This window comes from Myxine glutinosa, chromosome 5, assembly GCF_964187855.1.
Source record: "Myxine glutinosa chromosome 5, kmMyxGlut1.1, whole genome shotgun sequence".
NCBI classification, from domain to species: domain Eukaryota; kingdom Metazoa; phylum Chordata; class Myxini; order Myxiniformes; family Myxinidae; genus Myxine; species Myxine glutinosa.
Window position 1 is genome coordinate 181,855,490 of NC_136265.1, and position 14,710 is coordinate 181,870,199.

Below are 14,710 nucleotides of genomic sequence, written 5' to 3' on the forward strand. Positions count from 1 at the left end.
GTCTCCTTATTAAATCCAAAATAATTTAAACAAAACCGTCTCCTTATGAAATCCAAGACAATTTAAACAAAACCGTTCTGTTTATTAAATCCAAAATAATTTAAACAAAACCGTCTCCTAATCAAATCCAAGACAATTTAAACAAAACCATCTCCTTTTCAAATCCAAAATAATTTAAAGAAAACCATGTCCTTATCAACACCAAAATGATTCAAACAAAACCGTCCCCTTATCAAATCTAAAATAATTTTAACAAAACCATCTCCTTATGAAATCCAAAATAATTTAAACAAAACCGTTTCCTTATTAAATCCAAAACAATTTAAACAAAACCGTCTCCTTCTCAAATCCAAAATAATTTAAAAAAAACCATCTCCTTATGAAATCCAAAATAATTTAAACAAAACCGTCTCCTCATTAAATCCAAAAAAATTTAAACAAAACCAACTCCTTCTTGAATCCAAAATAATTTTTAAAAAACCATCTCCTTATTAAATCCAAGATAATTGTAACAAAACCGTCGCCTCATTAAATCCAAAATAATTTAAACAGAACTGTCTCCTTATTAAATCCAAAATAATTTAAACAAAACCGTCTCCTTATAGAATCCAAAGTAATTTAAACAAAACCGTCTCCTTATGAAATCCAAAATAATTTAAACAAAACCGTCTCCTTATTAAATCCAAAATAATTTAAAAAAACAGTCTCCTCATTAAATCCAAAATAATTTAAACAAAACCGTCTACTTATCAAATCCAAAATAATTTAAACAGAACCGTCTCCTTATTAAATCCAAAATAATTTAAACAAAACCGTATCCTTATCGAATCCAAAGTAATTTAAACAAAACCGTCTCCTTATGAAATCCAAAATAATTTAAACAAAACCGTATCCTTATCGAATCCAAGGTAATTTAAACAAAACCGTCTCCTTATTAAATCCAAAATAATTTAAACTAAACGATCTCCTTATCAAATCCAAAATAATTTAAACAAAACAGTCTCCTTATTAAATCCAAAATAATTTAAACAAACCCATTTGCCTTATTAAATCCAAAATAATTTAAACAAAACCATCTCCTTATTAAATCCAAAATAATTTAAACAAAACCGTTCTGTTTATTAAATCCAAAATAATTTAAACAAAACCGTTCTATTTATTAAATCCAAAATAATTTAAACAAAACCGTCTCCTCATTAAATCCAAAATAATTTAAACAAAACCGTCTCCTTATTAAATCCAAAATAATTTAAACAAAACCGTCTCCTTATGAAATCCAAGACAATTTAAACAAAACCGTTCTGTTTATTAAATCCAAAATAATTTAAACAAAACCGTCTCCTAATCAAATCCAAGACAATTTAAACAAAACCATCTCCTTTTCAAATCCAAAATAATTTAAAGAAAACCATGTCCTTATCAACACCAAAATGATTCAAACAAAACCGTCCCCTTATCAAATCTAAAATAATTTTAACAAAACCATCTCCTTATGAAATCCAAAATAATTTAAACAAAACCGTTTCCTTATTAAATCCAAAACAATTTAAACAAAACCGTCTCCTTCTCAAATCCAAAATAATTTAAAAAAAACCATCTCCTTATGAAATCCAAAATAATTTAAACAAAACCGTCTCCTCATTAAATCCAAAAAAATTTAAACAAAACCAACTCCTTCTTGAATCCAAAATAATTTTTAAAAAACCATCTCCTTATTAAATCCAAGATAATTGTAACAAAACCGTCGCCTCATTAAATCCAAAATAATTTAAACAGAACTGTCTCCTTATTAAATCCAAAATAATTTAAACAAAACCGTCTCCTTATAGAATCCAAAGTAATTTAAACAAAACCGTCTCCTTATGAAATCCAAAATAATTTAAACAAAACCGTCTCCTTATTAAATCCAAAATAATTCAAAAAAACAGTCTCCTCATTAAATCCAAAATAATTTAAACAAAACCGTCTACTTATCAAATCCAAAATAATTTAAACAGAACCGTCTCCTTATTAAATCCAAAATAATTTAAACAAAACCGTATCCTTATCGAATCCAAAGTAATTTAAACAAAACCGTCTCCTTATGAAATCCAAAATAATTTAAACAAAACCGTATCCTTATCGAATCCAAGGTAATTTAAACAAAACCGTCTCCTTATTAAATCCAAAATAATTTAAACTAAACGATCTCCTTATCAAATCCAAAATAATTTAAACAAAACAGTCTCCTTATTAAATCCAAAATAATTTAAACAAACCCATTTGCCTTATTAAATCCAAAATAATTTAAACAAAACCATCTCCTTATTAAATCCAAAATAATTTAAACAAAACCGTTCTGTTTATTAAATCCAAAATAATTTAAACAAAACCGTTCTATTTATTAAATCCAAAATAATTTAAACAAAACCGTCTCCTCATTAAATCCAAAATAATTTAAACAAAACCGTCTCCTTATTAAATCCAAAATAATTTAAACAAAACCGTCTCCTTATGAAATCCAAGACAATTTAAACAAAACCGTTCTGTTTATTAAATCCAAAATAATTTAAACAAAACCGTCTCCTAATCAAATCCAAGACAATTTAAACAAAACCATCTCCTTTTCAAATCCAAAATAATTTAAAGAAAACCATGTCCTTATCAACACCAAAATGATTCAAACAAAACCGTCCCCTTATCAAATCTAAAATAATTTTAACAAAACCATTTCCTCATCAAATCTAAAAGAATTTAAACAAAACCGTTTCCTTATCAAATCCAAAATAATTTAAACAAAACCGTCTCCTTATCAACTCCAAAGTGATTTAAACAAAACCGTCTCCTTATCGAATCCAAAATAATTTAAACAAAACCGTTTCCTTATCAAATCCAAAATAATTTAAACAAAACCGTCTCCTTATCAACTCCAAAGTGATTTAAACAAAACCGTCCCCTTATCAAATCTAAAATAATTTAAACAAAACCGCCTCCTTATCAAATCCAAGGTAATTTAAACCAAACCGTCTCCTTATCAAATCCAAGGTAATTTAAACCAAACCGTCTCCTTATCAAATCCAAGGAAATTTAAACCAAACCGTCTCCATATCAAATCCAAGGTAATTTAAACCAAACCGTCTCCTTATCAAATCCAAGGTAATTTAAACCAAACCGTCTCCATATCAAATCCAAAGTAATTTTTAAAAAACCGTCTCCTTATGAAATTCAAAATAATTTAAACAAAACCGTCTCCTTATCAACTCCAAAATAATTAAAACAAAACCGTCTCCTTATCGAATCCATAAGTAATTTAAACAAAACAGTCTCCTGATGAAATCCAAAATAATTTAAACAAAACCGTCACGTTATTAAATCCAAAATAATTTCAACAAAACCGTCTCCTTATTAAATCCAAAACAATTTAAACAAAACGGTCTCCTTATTAAATCCAAGACAATTTAAACAAAACCATCTCCTTATGAAATCCAAAATAATTTAAACAAAACCGTCTCCTTATTAAATCCAAAACAATTTAAACAAAACCGTCTCCTTCTCAAATCCAAAATAATTTAAAAAAAACCATCTCCTTATGAAATCCAAAATAATTTAAACAAAACCGTCTCCTCATAAAATCCAAAAAAATTTAAACAAAACCGACTCCTTCTTGAATCCAAAATAATTTTTAAAAAACCATCTCCTTATTAAATCCAAGATAATTGTAACAAAACCATCGCCTCATTAAATCCAAAATAATTTAAACAGAACTGTCTCCTTATTAAATCCAAAATAATTTAAACAAAACCGTCTCCTTATAGAATCCAAAGTAATTTAAACAAAACCGTCTCCTTATGAAATCCAAAATAATTTAAACAAAACCGTCTCCTTATTAAATCCAAAATAATTTAAAAAAACAGTCTCCTCATTAAATCCAAAATAATTTAAACAAAACCGTCTACTTATCAAATCCAAAATAATTTAAACAGAACCGTCTCCTTATTAAATCCAAAATAATTTAAACAAAACCGTATCCTTATCGAATCCAAAGTAATTTAAACAAAACCGTCTCCTTATGAAATCCAAAATAATTTAAACAAAACCGTATCCTTATCGAATCCAAGGTAATTTAAACAAAACCGTCTCCTTATTAAATCCAAAATAATTTAAACTAAACGATCTCCTTATCAAATCCAAAATAATTTAAACAAAACAGTCTCCTTATTAAATCCAAAATAATTTAAACAAACCCATTTGCCTTATTAAATCCAAAATAATTTAAACAAAACCATCTCCTTATTAAATCCAAAATAATTTAAACAAAACCGTTCTGTTTATTAAATCCAAAATAATTTAAACAAAACCGTTCTATTTATTAAATCCAAAATAATTTAAACAAAACCGTCTCCTCATTAAATCCAAAATAATTTAAACAAAACCGTCTCCTTATCAAATCCAAGACAATTTAAACAAAACCATCTCCTTTTCAAATCCAAAATAATTTAAAGAAAACCATGTCCTTATCAACACCAAAATGATTCAAACAAAACAGTCTCCTTATCAAATCCAAGGTAAATTAAACCAAACCGTCTCCTTATCAAAACCAAACTAATTTAAACAAAACCGTCTCCTTATCAACTCCAAAGTGATTTAAACAAAACCGTCTCCTTATCAAAACCAAAATAATTAAAAGAAAACCGTCTCCTTAAATCCAAAATAATTTAAACAAAACCGTCCCCTTATCAAATCTAAAATAATTTTAACAAATCCATTTCCTTATCAAATCTAAAAGAATTTAAACAAAACCGTTTCCTTATCAAATCCAAAATAATTTAAACAAAACCGTCTCCTTATCAACCCCAAAGTGATTTAAACAAAACCGTCTCCTTATCGAATCCAAAATAATTTAAACAAAACCGTTTCCTTATCAAATCCAAAATAATTTAAACAAAACCGTCTCCTTATCAACTCCAAAGTGATTTAAACAAAACCGTCCCCTTATCAAATCTAAAATAATTTAAACAAAACCGCCTCCTTATCAAATCCAAGGTAATTTAAACCAAACCGTCTCCTTATCAAATCCAAGGTAATTTAAACCAAACCGTCTCCTTATCAAATCCAAGGTAATTTAAACCAAACCGTCTCCATATCAAATCCAAGGTAATTTAAACCAAACCGTCTCCTTATCAAATCCAAGGTAATTTAAACCAAACCGTCTCCATATCAAATCCAAAGTAATTTTTAAAAAACCGTCTCCTTATGAAATTCAAAATAATTTAAACAAAACCGTCTCCTTATCAACTCCAAAATAATGAAAACAAAACCGTCTCCTTATCGAATCCATAAGTAATTTAAACAAAACAGTCTCCTGATGAAATCCAAAATAATTTAAACAAAACCGTCGCGTTATTAAATCCAAAATAATTTCAACAAAACCGTCTCCTTATTAAATCCAAAACAATTTAAACAAAACGGTCTCCTTATTAAATCCAAGACAATTTAAACAAAACCATCTCCTTATGAAATCCAAAATAATTTAAACAAAACCGTCTCCTTATTAAATCCAAAACAATTTAAACAAAACCGTCTCCTTCTCAAATCCAAAATAATTTAAAAAAAACCATCTCCTTATGAAATCCAAAATAATTTAAACAAAACCGTCTCCTCATTAAATCCAAAAAAATTTAAACAAAACCGACTCCTTCTTGAATCCAAAATAATTTTTAAAAAACCATCTCCTTATTAAATCCAAGATAATTGTAACAAAACCGTCGCCTCATTAAATCCAAAATAATTTAAACAGAACTGTCTCCTTATTAAATCCAAAATAATTTAAACAAAACCGTCTCCTTATAGAATCCAAAGTAATTTAAACAAAACCGTCTCCTTATGAAATCCAAAATAATTTAAACAAAACCGTCTCCTTATTAAATCCAAAATAATTTAAAAAAACAGTCTCCTCATTAAATCCAAAATAATTTAAACAAAACCGTCTACTTATCAAATCCAAAATAATTTAAACAGAACCGTCTCCTTATTAAATCCAAAATAATTTAAACAAAACCGTATCCTTATCGAATCCAAAGTAATTTAAACAAAACCGTCTCCTTATGAAATCCAAAATAATTTAAACAAAACCGTATCCTTATCGAATCCAAGGTAATTTAAACAAAACCGTCTCCTTATTAAATCCAAAATAATTTAAACTAAACGATCTCCTTATCAAATCCAAAATAATTTAAACAAAACAGTCTCCTTATCAAAACCAAACTAATTTAAACAAAACCGTCTCCTTATCAACTCCAAAGTGATTTAAACAAAACCGTCTCCTTATCAAAACCAAAATAATTAAAACAAAACCGTCTCCTTAAATCCAAAATAATTTTAACAAAACCGTCCCCTTATCAAATCTAAAATAATTTTAACAAAACCATTTCCTTATCAAATCTAAAAGAATTTAAACAAAACCGTTTCCTTATCAAATCCAAAATAATTTAAACAAAACCGTCTCCTTATCAACTCCAAAGTGATTTAAACAAAACCGTCTCCTTATCGAATCCAAAATAATTTAAACAAAACCGTTTCCTTATCAAATCCAAAATAATTTAAACAAAACCGTCTCCTTATCAACTCCAAAGTGATTTAAACAAAACCGTCCCCTTATCAAATCTAAAATAATTTAAACAAAACCGTTTCCTTATCAAATCCAAAATAATTTAAACAAAACCGTCTCCTTATCAAATCCAAAATAATTTAAACGAAACCGTCTCCTTATCAACTCCAAAGTGATTTAAACAAAACCGTCTCCTTATCGAATCCAAAATAATTTAAACAAAACCGTCTCCTTATCAACTCCAAAGTGATTTAAACAAAACCGTCTCCTTATCGAATCCGAAATAATTTAAACAAAACCGTCTCCTTATCAAATCTAAAATAATTTAAACAAAACCGTCTCCTTATCAAATCCAAAATAATTTAAACAAAACCGTCTCCTTATCAACTCCAAAGTGATTTAAACAAAACCGTCTCCTTATCGAATCCAAAATAATTTCAACAAAACCGTCTCCTTATCAACTCCAAAGTGATTTAAACAAAACCGTCCCCTTATCAAATCTAAAATAATTTAAACAAAACCGTTTCCTTATCAAATCCAAAATAATTTAAACAAAACCGTCTTCTTATCAACTCCAAAGTGATTTAAACAAAACCGTCTCCTTATCGAATCCAAAGTGATTAAAAACAAAGCCGTCTCCTTATCGAATCCAAAATAATTTAAACAAAACCGTCTCCTTATCAACTCCAAAGTGATTTAAACAAAACCGTCTCCTTATCGAATCCAAAATAATTTAAACAAAAACCGTCTCCTTATCAACTCCAAAGTGATTTAAACAAAACCGTCTCCTTATCGAATCCAAAGTGATTTAAACAAAACCGTTTCCTTATCAAATCCAAAATAATTTAAACAAAAGCGTCTCCTTATCAACTCCAAAGTGATTTAAACAAAACCGTCTCCTTATCGAATCCAAAATAATTTAAACAAAACCATCTCCTTATCAACTCCAAAATAATTTAAACAAAACCGTCTCCTTATCAAATCCAAAGTGATTTAAACAAAACCGTCTCCTTATCAACTCCAAAGTGATTTAAACAAAACCGTCTCCTTATCAACTCCAAAATAATTTAAACAAAACCGTCTCCTTATCAACTCCAAAATAATTTAAACAAAACCGTCTCCTTATCAACTCCAAAATAATTTAAACAAAACCGTCTCCTTATCAACTCCAAAATAATTTAAACAAAACCGTCTCCTTATCAAATCCAAAGTGATTTAAACAAAACCGTCTCCTTATCGAATCCAAAATAATTTAAACAAAACCGTCCCCTTATCAAATCTAAAATAATTTTAACAAAACCATTTCCTTATCAAATCTAAAAGAATTTAAACAAAACCGTTTCCTTATCAAATCCAAAATAATTTAAACAAAACCGTCTCCTTATCAACTCCAAAGTGATTTAAACAAAACCGTCTCCTTATCGAATCCAAAATAATTTAAACAAAACCGTTTCCTTATCAAATCCAAAATAATTTAAACAAAACCGTCTCCTTATCAACTCCAAAGTGATTTAAACAAAACCGTCCCCTTATCAAATCTAAAATAATTTAAACAAAACCGTTTCCTTATCAAATCCAAAATAATTTAAACAAAACCGTCTCCTTATCAAATCCAAAATAATTTAAACGAAACCGTCTCCTTATCAACTCCAAAGTGATTTAAACAAAACCGTCTCCTTATCGAATCCAAAATAATTTAAACAAAACCGTCTCCTTATCAACTCCAAAGTGATTTAAACAAAACCGTCTCCTTATCGAATCCGAAATAATTTAAACAAAACCGTCTCCTTATCAAATCTAAAATAATTTAAACAAAACCGTCTCCTTATCAAATCCAAAATAATTTAAACAAAACCGTCTCCTTATCAACTCCAAAGTGATTTAAACAAAACCGTCTCCTTATCGAATCCAAAATAATTTAAACAAAACCGTCTCCTTATCAACTCCAAAGTGATTTAAACAAAACCGTCCCCTTATCAAATCTAAAATAATTTAAACAAAACCGTTTCCTTATCAAATCCAAAATAATTTAAACAAAACCGTCTTCTTATCAACTCCAAAGTGATTTAAACAAAACCGTCTCCTTATCGAATCCAAAGTGATTAAAAACAAAGCCGTCTCCTTATCGAATCCAAAATAATTTAAACAAAACCGTCTCCTTATCAACTCCAAAGTGATTTAAACAAAACCGTCTCCTTATCGAATCCAAAATAATTTAAACAAAAACCGTCTCCTTATCAACTCCAAAGTGATTTAAACAAAACCGTCTCCTTATCGAATCCAAAGTGATTTAAACAAAACCGTTTCCTTATCAAATCCAAAATAATTTAAACAAAAGCGTCTCCTTATCAACTCCAAAGTGATTTAAACAAAACCGTCTCCTTATCGAATCCAAAATAATTTAAACAAAACCATCTCCTTATCAACTCCAAAATAATTTAAACAAAACCGTCTCCTTATCAAATCCAAAGTGATTTAAACAAAACCGTCTCCTTATCAACTCCAAAGTGATTTAAACAAAACCGTCTCCTTATCAACTCCAAAATAATTTAAACAAAACCGTCTCCTTATCAACTCCAAAATAATTTAAACAAAACCGTCTCCTTATCAACTCCAAAATAATTTAAACAAAACCGTCTCCTTATCAACTCCAAAATAATTTAAACAAAACCGTCTCCTTATCAAATCCAAAGTGATTTAAACAAAACCGTCTCCTTATCGAATCCAAAATAATTTAAACAAAACCGTCTCCTTATCAAATCCAAAATAATTTAAACAAAACCGTCTCCTTATCAACTCCAAAGTGATTTAAACAAAACCGTCTCCTTATCGAATCCAAAATAATTTAAACAAAACCGTCTCCTTATCAACTCCAAAGTGATTTAAACAAAACCGTCCCCTTATCAAATCTAAAATAATTTAAACAAAACCGTTTCCTTATCAAATCCAAAATAATTTAAACAAAACCGTCTTCTTATCAACTCCAAAGTGATTTAAACAAAACCGTCTCCTTATCGAATCCAAAGTGATTAAAAACAAAGCCGTCTCCTTATCGAATCCAAAATAATTTAAACAAAACCGTCTCCTTATCAACTCCAAAGTGATTTAAACAAAACCGTCTCCTTATCGAATCCAAAATAATTTAAACAAAAACCGTCTCCTTATCAACTCCAAAGTGATTTAAACAAAACCGTCTCCTTATCGAATCCAAAGTGATTTAAACAAAACCGTTTCCTTATCAAATCCAAAATAATTTAAACAAAAGCGTCTCCTTATCAACTCCAAAGTGATTTAAACAAAACCGTCTCCTTATCGAATCCAAAATAATTTAAACAAAACCATCTCCTTATCAACTCCAAAATAATTTAAACAAAACCGTCTCCTTATCAAATCCAAAGTGATTTAAACAAAACCGTCTCCTTATCAACTCCAAAGTGATTTAAACAAAACCGTCTCCTTATCAACTCCAAAATAATTTAAACAAAACCGTCTCCTTATCAACTCCAAAATAATTTAAACAAAACCGTCTCCTTATCAACTCCAAAATAATTTAAACAAAACCGTCTCCTTATCAACTCCAAAATAATTTAAACAAAACCGTCTCCTTATCAAATCCAAAGTGATTTAAACAAAACCGTCTCCTTATCGAATCCAAAATAATTTAAACAAAACCGTCTCCTTATCAAATCCAAAATAATTTAAACAAAACCGTCTCCTTATCAACTCCAAAGTGATTTAAACAAAACCGTCCCCTTATCAAATCTAAAATAATTTAAACAAAACCGTCTCCTTATCAACTCCAAAGTGATTTAAACAAAACCGTCTCCTTATCGAATCCAAAATAATTTTAACAAAACCGTCTCCTTATCAAATCCAAAATAATTTAAACAAAACCGTCTCCTTATCAACTCCAAAATAATTTTAACAAAACCGTCTCCTTATCAAATCCAAAATAATTTAAACAAAACCGTCTCCTTATCAACTCCAAAGTGATTTAAACAAAACCGTCCCCTTATCAAATCTAAAATAATTTAAACAAAACCGTTTCCTTATCAAATCCAAAGTGATTTAAACAAAACCGTCTCCTTATCAACTCCAAAGTGATTTCAACAAAACCGTCTCCTTATCGAATCCAAAATAATTTAAACAAAACCGTGTCCTTATCAACTCCAAAGTGATTTAAACAAAACCGTCTCCTTATCGAATCCAAAGTGATTTAAACAAAACCGTCTCCTTATCGAATCCAAAATAATTTAAACAAAACCGTCTCCTTATCGAATCCAAAAGAATTTAAACAAAACCGTCTCCTTATCAACTCCAAAGTGATTTCAACAAAACCGTCTCCTTATCAACTCCAAAGTGATTTAAACAAAACCATCTCCTTATCGAATCCAAAATAATTTAAACAAAACCGTCTCCTTATCAACTCCAAAATAATTTAAACAAAACCGTCTCCTTATCGAATCCAAAGTGATTTAAACAAAACCGTCTCCTTATCGAATCCAAAGTGATTTAAACAAAACCGTCTCCTTATCAACTCCAAAATAATTCAAACAAAACCGTCTCCTTATCAACTCCAAAATAATTCAAACAAAACCGTCTCCTTATCACATCCAAATTAATTTAAACAAAACCGTCTCCTTATCACATCCAAATTAATTTAAACAAAACCGTTTCCTTATCACATCCAAATTAATTTAAACAAAACCGTCTACACTCCAAATTTGTGTCAATAAACACTGCATCATCCGTGCATGGAGCTACACGACAGGTTTGCGTAAATAAACACACATGATAAATTCCCTGCTGCTCGATAGAGATCAGTAAATGAGTTGGTTCAAGGGTCAACCCAGCGTAGAGCAAGTTTGTAACACCAGTTATCTGGATCGTCCACAAACACCAAGTCCCCCGTGTGGTTTGGAGTTTACTTGAGGCGTTTGTCCTAGTACTACTTTTGCTATTGTTTTGCTCTCTCATTTAATCTAGAAACTTCCTGAAAAAACTTTTGTAATCTGTAATTGAGCGAGGCTGCACACTCAGCTGGTGTCGCAGGTGTTGGAGATGTCCCCGACTGGGTGTTCTTAAGAAGAACCTGGACATGAAGAACCTGGAGATGAAGCCCTGGACATGAAGAACCTGGACATGAAGAACCTGGAGATGAAGAACCTAGACATGAAGAACCTGGACATGAAGAACCTGGACATGAAGAACCTGGAGATAAAGAACCTGGAGATAAAGAAACTGGACATGAAGAACCTGGAGATGAAGAACCTGGAGATGAAGAACCTGGACATGAAGAACCTGGAGATGAAGCCCTGGACATGAAGAACCTGGAGATAAAGAACCTGGAGATAAAGAAACTGGACATGAAGAACGTGGACCTGAAGAACCTGGAGATGAAGCCCTGGACATGAAGAACCTGGACATGAAGAACCTGGAGATGAAGAACCTGGACATGAAGAACCTGGAGATGAAGAACCTAGACATGAAGAACCTGGACATGAAGAACCTGGACATGAAGAACCTGGAGATAAAGAACCTGGAGATAAAGAAACTGGACATGAAGAACCTGGACATGAAGAACCTGGACATGAATAACCTGGAGAGAAGAATCTGGACATGAAGAACCTGGACATGAAGAACCTGGAGATGAAGAACCTGGACATGAAGAACCTGGACATGAAGAACCTGGACATGAAGACCCTGGACATGAAGAACCTGGACATGAAGAACATGGAGAGAAGAGCCTGGACATGAAGAACCTGGAGATGAAGAACCTGGAGATGAAGAACCTGGACATGAAGAACCTGGCCATGAAGAACCTGGACATGAAGAACATGGAGAGAAGAGCCTGGACATGAAGAACCTGTAGATGAAGAACCTGGAGATGAAGAACCTGGACAAGAAGAACCTGGAGATGAAAAACCTGGACATGAAGAACCTGGACATGAAGAACCTGGACATGAAGAACCTGGAGAGAAGAGCCTGGACAAGAAGAACCTGGAGATGAAAAACCTGGACATGAAGAACCTGGACATGAAGAACCTGGAGATGAAGAACCTCCTGGACACCTGGATTGGCTTCACGTCCATGTGCCAGATAGAAGGGAGTAAAGCCTGCGCTGGCATGAGTCGTCGTATTGGAGGCCACCTCAACCTGGTGGAGATGTTCATTGTTCATCCCATTCCATTCCCCTGTGAAACAAGGCTTTGGCAAGTTCGTGATTGTAACGCTTGACGGTTCCGTCACATTGTGGGCGATATGCCGACGTTCGGAGCTTGTGAATGTCCAGGTGAGAGCAGAGATCCTCAATCAAGTTCGATTCAAACTGTCTGCCCTGATCTGAATGCAAGGCCTCTGGGACTCGGACATACTGCTCAAAAATACAGCTACTGATTCAGCTGTTTGGTCCCGTAGAGGGGAAAGATTTACAACTTGGAATAAAGATCCATCCCAACTCGCACGGAGCGATGACCTTTCCTGGATGTGGGAAGCTCCGTTAAATCAGCAGCAATGATCTGGAAGAGCCATAGTGTCCAGATGTGGGATGTCCATTGTCCATGGACATGTTGTAGCACTTGGGGAATTAAAGACTTTGGGATCACCACTTGTAACACCTCACTTGGAGAGGGTGAATGGAGGATCCGTCGACACAGGAGATCATCCTTCACTGTTAAAGCAACCAAACTGAGTCCACAGTCTCCTGAGGGAAGGCGAGGCAAGATTTCCTGAGGTTAGCGAGGCAAGGTTTCCTGAGGTTAGTGAGGCAAGGTTTCCTGAGGTAAGGTGAGGGAAGGTTTCCTGAGATAAGGCAAGGGAATGTTTCCTGAGGTAAAGCAAGGAAAGGTTTTCTGAGGTAAGGTGAGGTAAGGTTTCCTGAAGTAAGGCGAGGCAAGGTTTCCTGATGTAAGGCGAGGCAAGGTTTCCTGAGGTAAGGCGAGCCAAGGTTTCCTGAGGTAAGGAGAGGCAAGGTTTCTTGAGGTAAGGCGAGGCAAGGTTTCCTGAGGTAAGATGAGGCAAGGTTTCCTGAGGGAAGGTGAGGGAACGTTTCCTGAGATAAGGCAAGGGAATGTTTCCTGAGGTAAGGCAAGGAAAGGTTTCCTGAAGTAAGGCGAGGTAAGGTTTCCTGAAGTAAGGCGAGGCAAGGTTTCCTGAGGGAAGGCAAGGGAAGGTTTCCTGAGGTAAGGCAAGGGTGCCAGAGAGGTAGGCCACAACGCGTGGATACAAACAAGAGTCTTTATTACAAGCTCGCATATCAGCACTGAGCGGGGGCTCAAGCTTAGAGCCCGCATATATGTCCCGAGGCCACGCCTTGCCCCCGGGCGTGGCCAGTCGCCCGAAAGGCGGGGCATGTATTTCAGTTCCCCGCCTGGACGCTCGCGCCACCCACTGGTGCACGGAATTATTGACCCTTGTGCCCGCCACACGCGCCCCCCCAGAATTCCCACGCACCTGAAGGGTGAGCTTGCGGGGAAGCCGGATGACCCAGCCGAAACGCCCCCTGGCGATGCGTGCAGGGCTGGGGGGTAGCGGGACGGCAGGGCTGGGGGGTGCCGGGGGTCTGACCGCCGGGGGGCGGCCTCGACGCGGAGGCAGAGCTGCTTGCGGGGGGTGGCCCAGATCGAGGTGGGCCGGCTTGAGGCGGTCAACGGAGATATGATCCGGGGCACCGCCGATGTCCACGGTGAAATGTTTGTCCCGGGTCTCCAGCACGCGGAAGGGCCCGTCGTATGGGGGCCGTAGCGGTGCCCGGTGGGCGTCGTGCCGGACGAAAACATCCTCCGCCGTGCGAAGCTCCGGGGCGACGTGGGAGGACGGGCAACCGTGGTGTGCCGTCGGCACCGGGGCGAACCTCCGGGCGGTCTCCTGCAGGGTGGAGCGCTGTTGCACCGCGGACCAAGGAGCCGTGGAGTCGGGGATAAATTCGCCCGGTACCCGCAGCGGTTGTCCGAAGACCATCTCCGCCGAGGACGTGCGCAGGTCGTCCTTGGGCGCCGTCCCGAGGCCCAGCAGGACCCAGCGGAGCCTGTCGGCCCAGCTGCTGTCGCGGAGGCTGGCCCGGAGCGCGGCCTTCATTGAGCGATGAAAGCGCTCGCACAGGCCGTTAGCCTGGGGGTGGTAGGC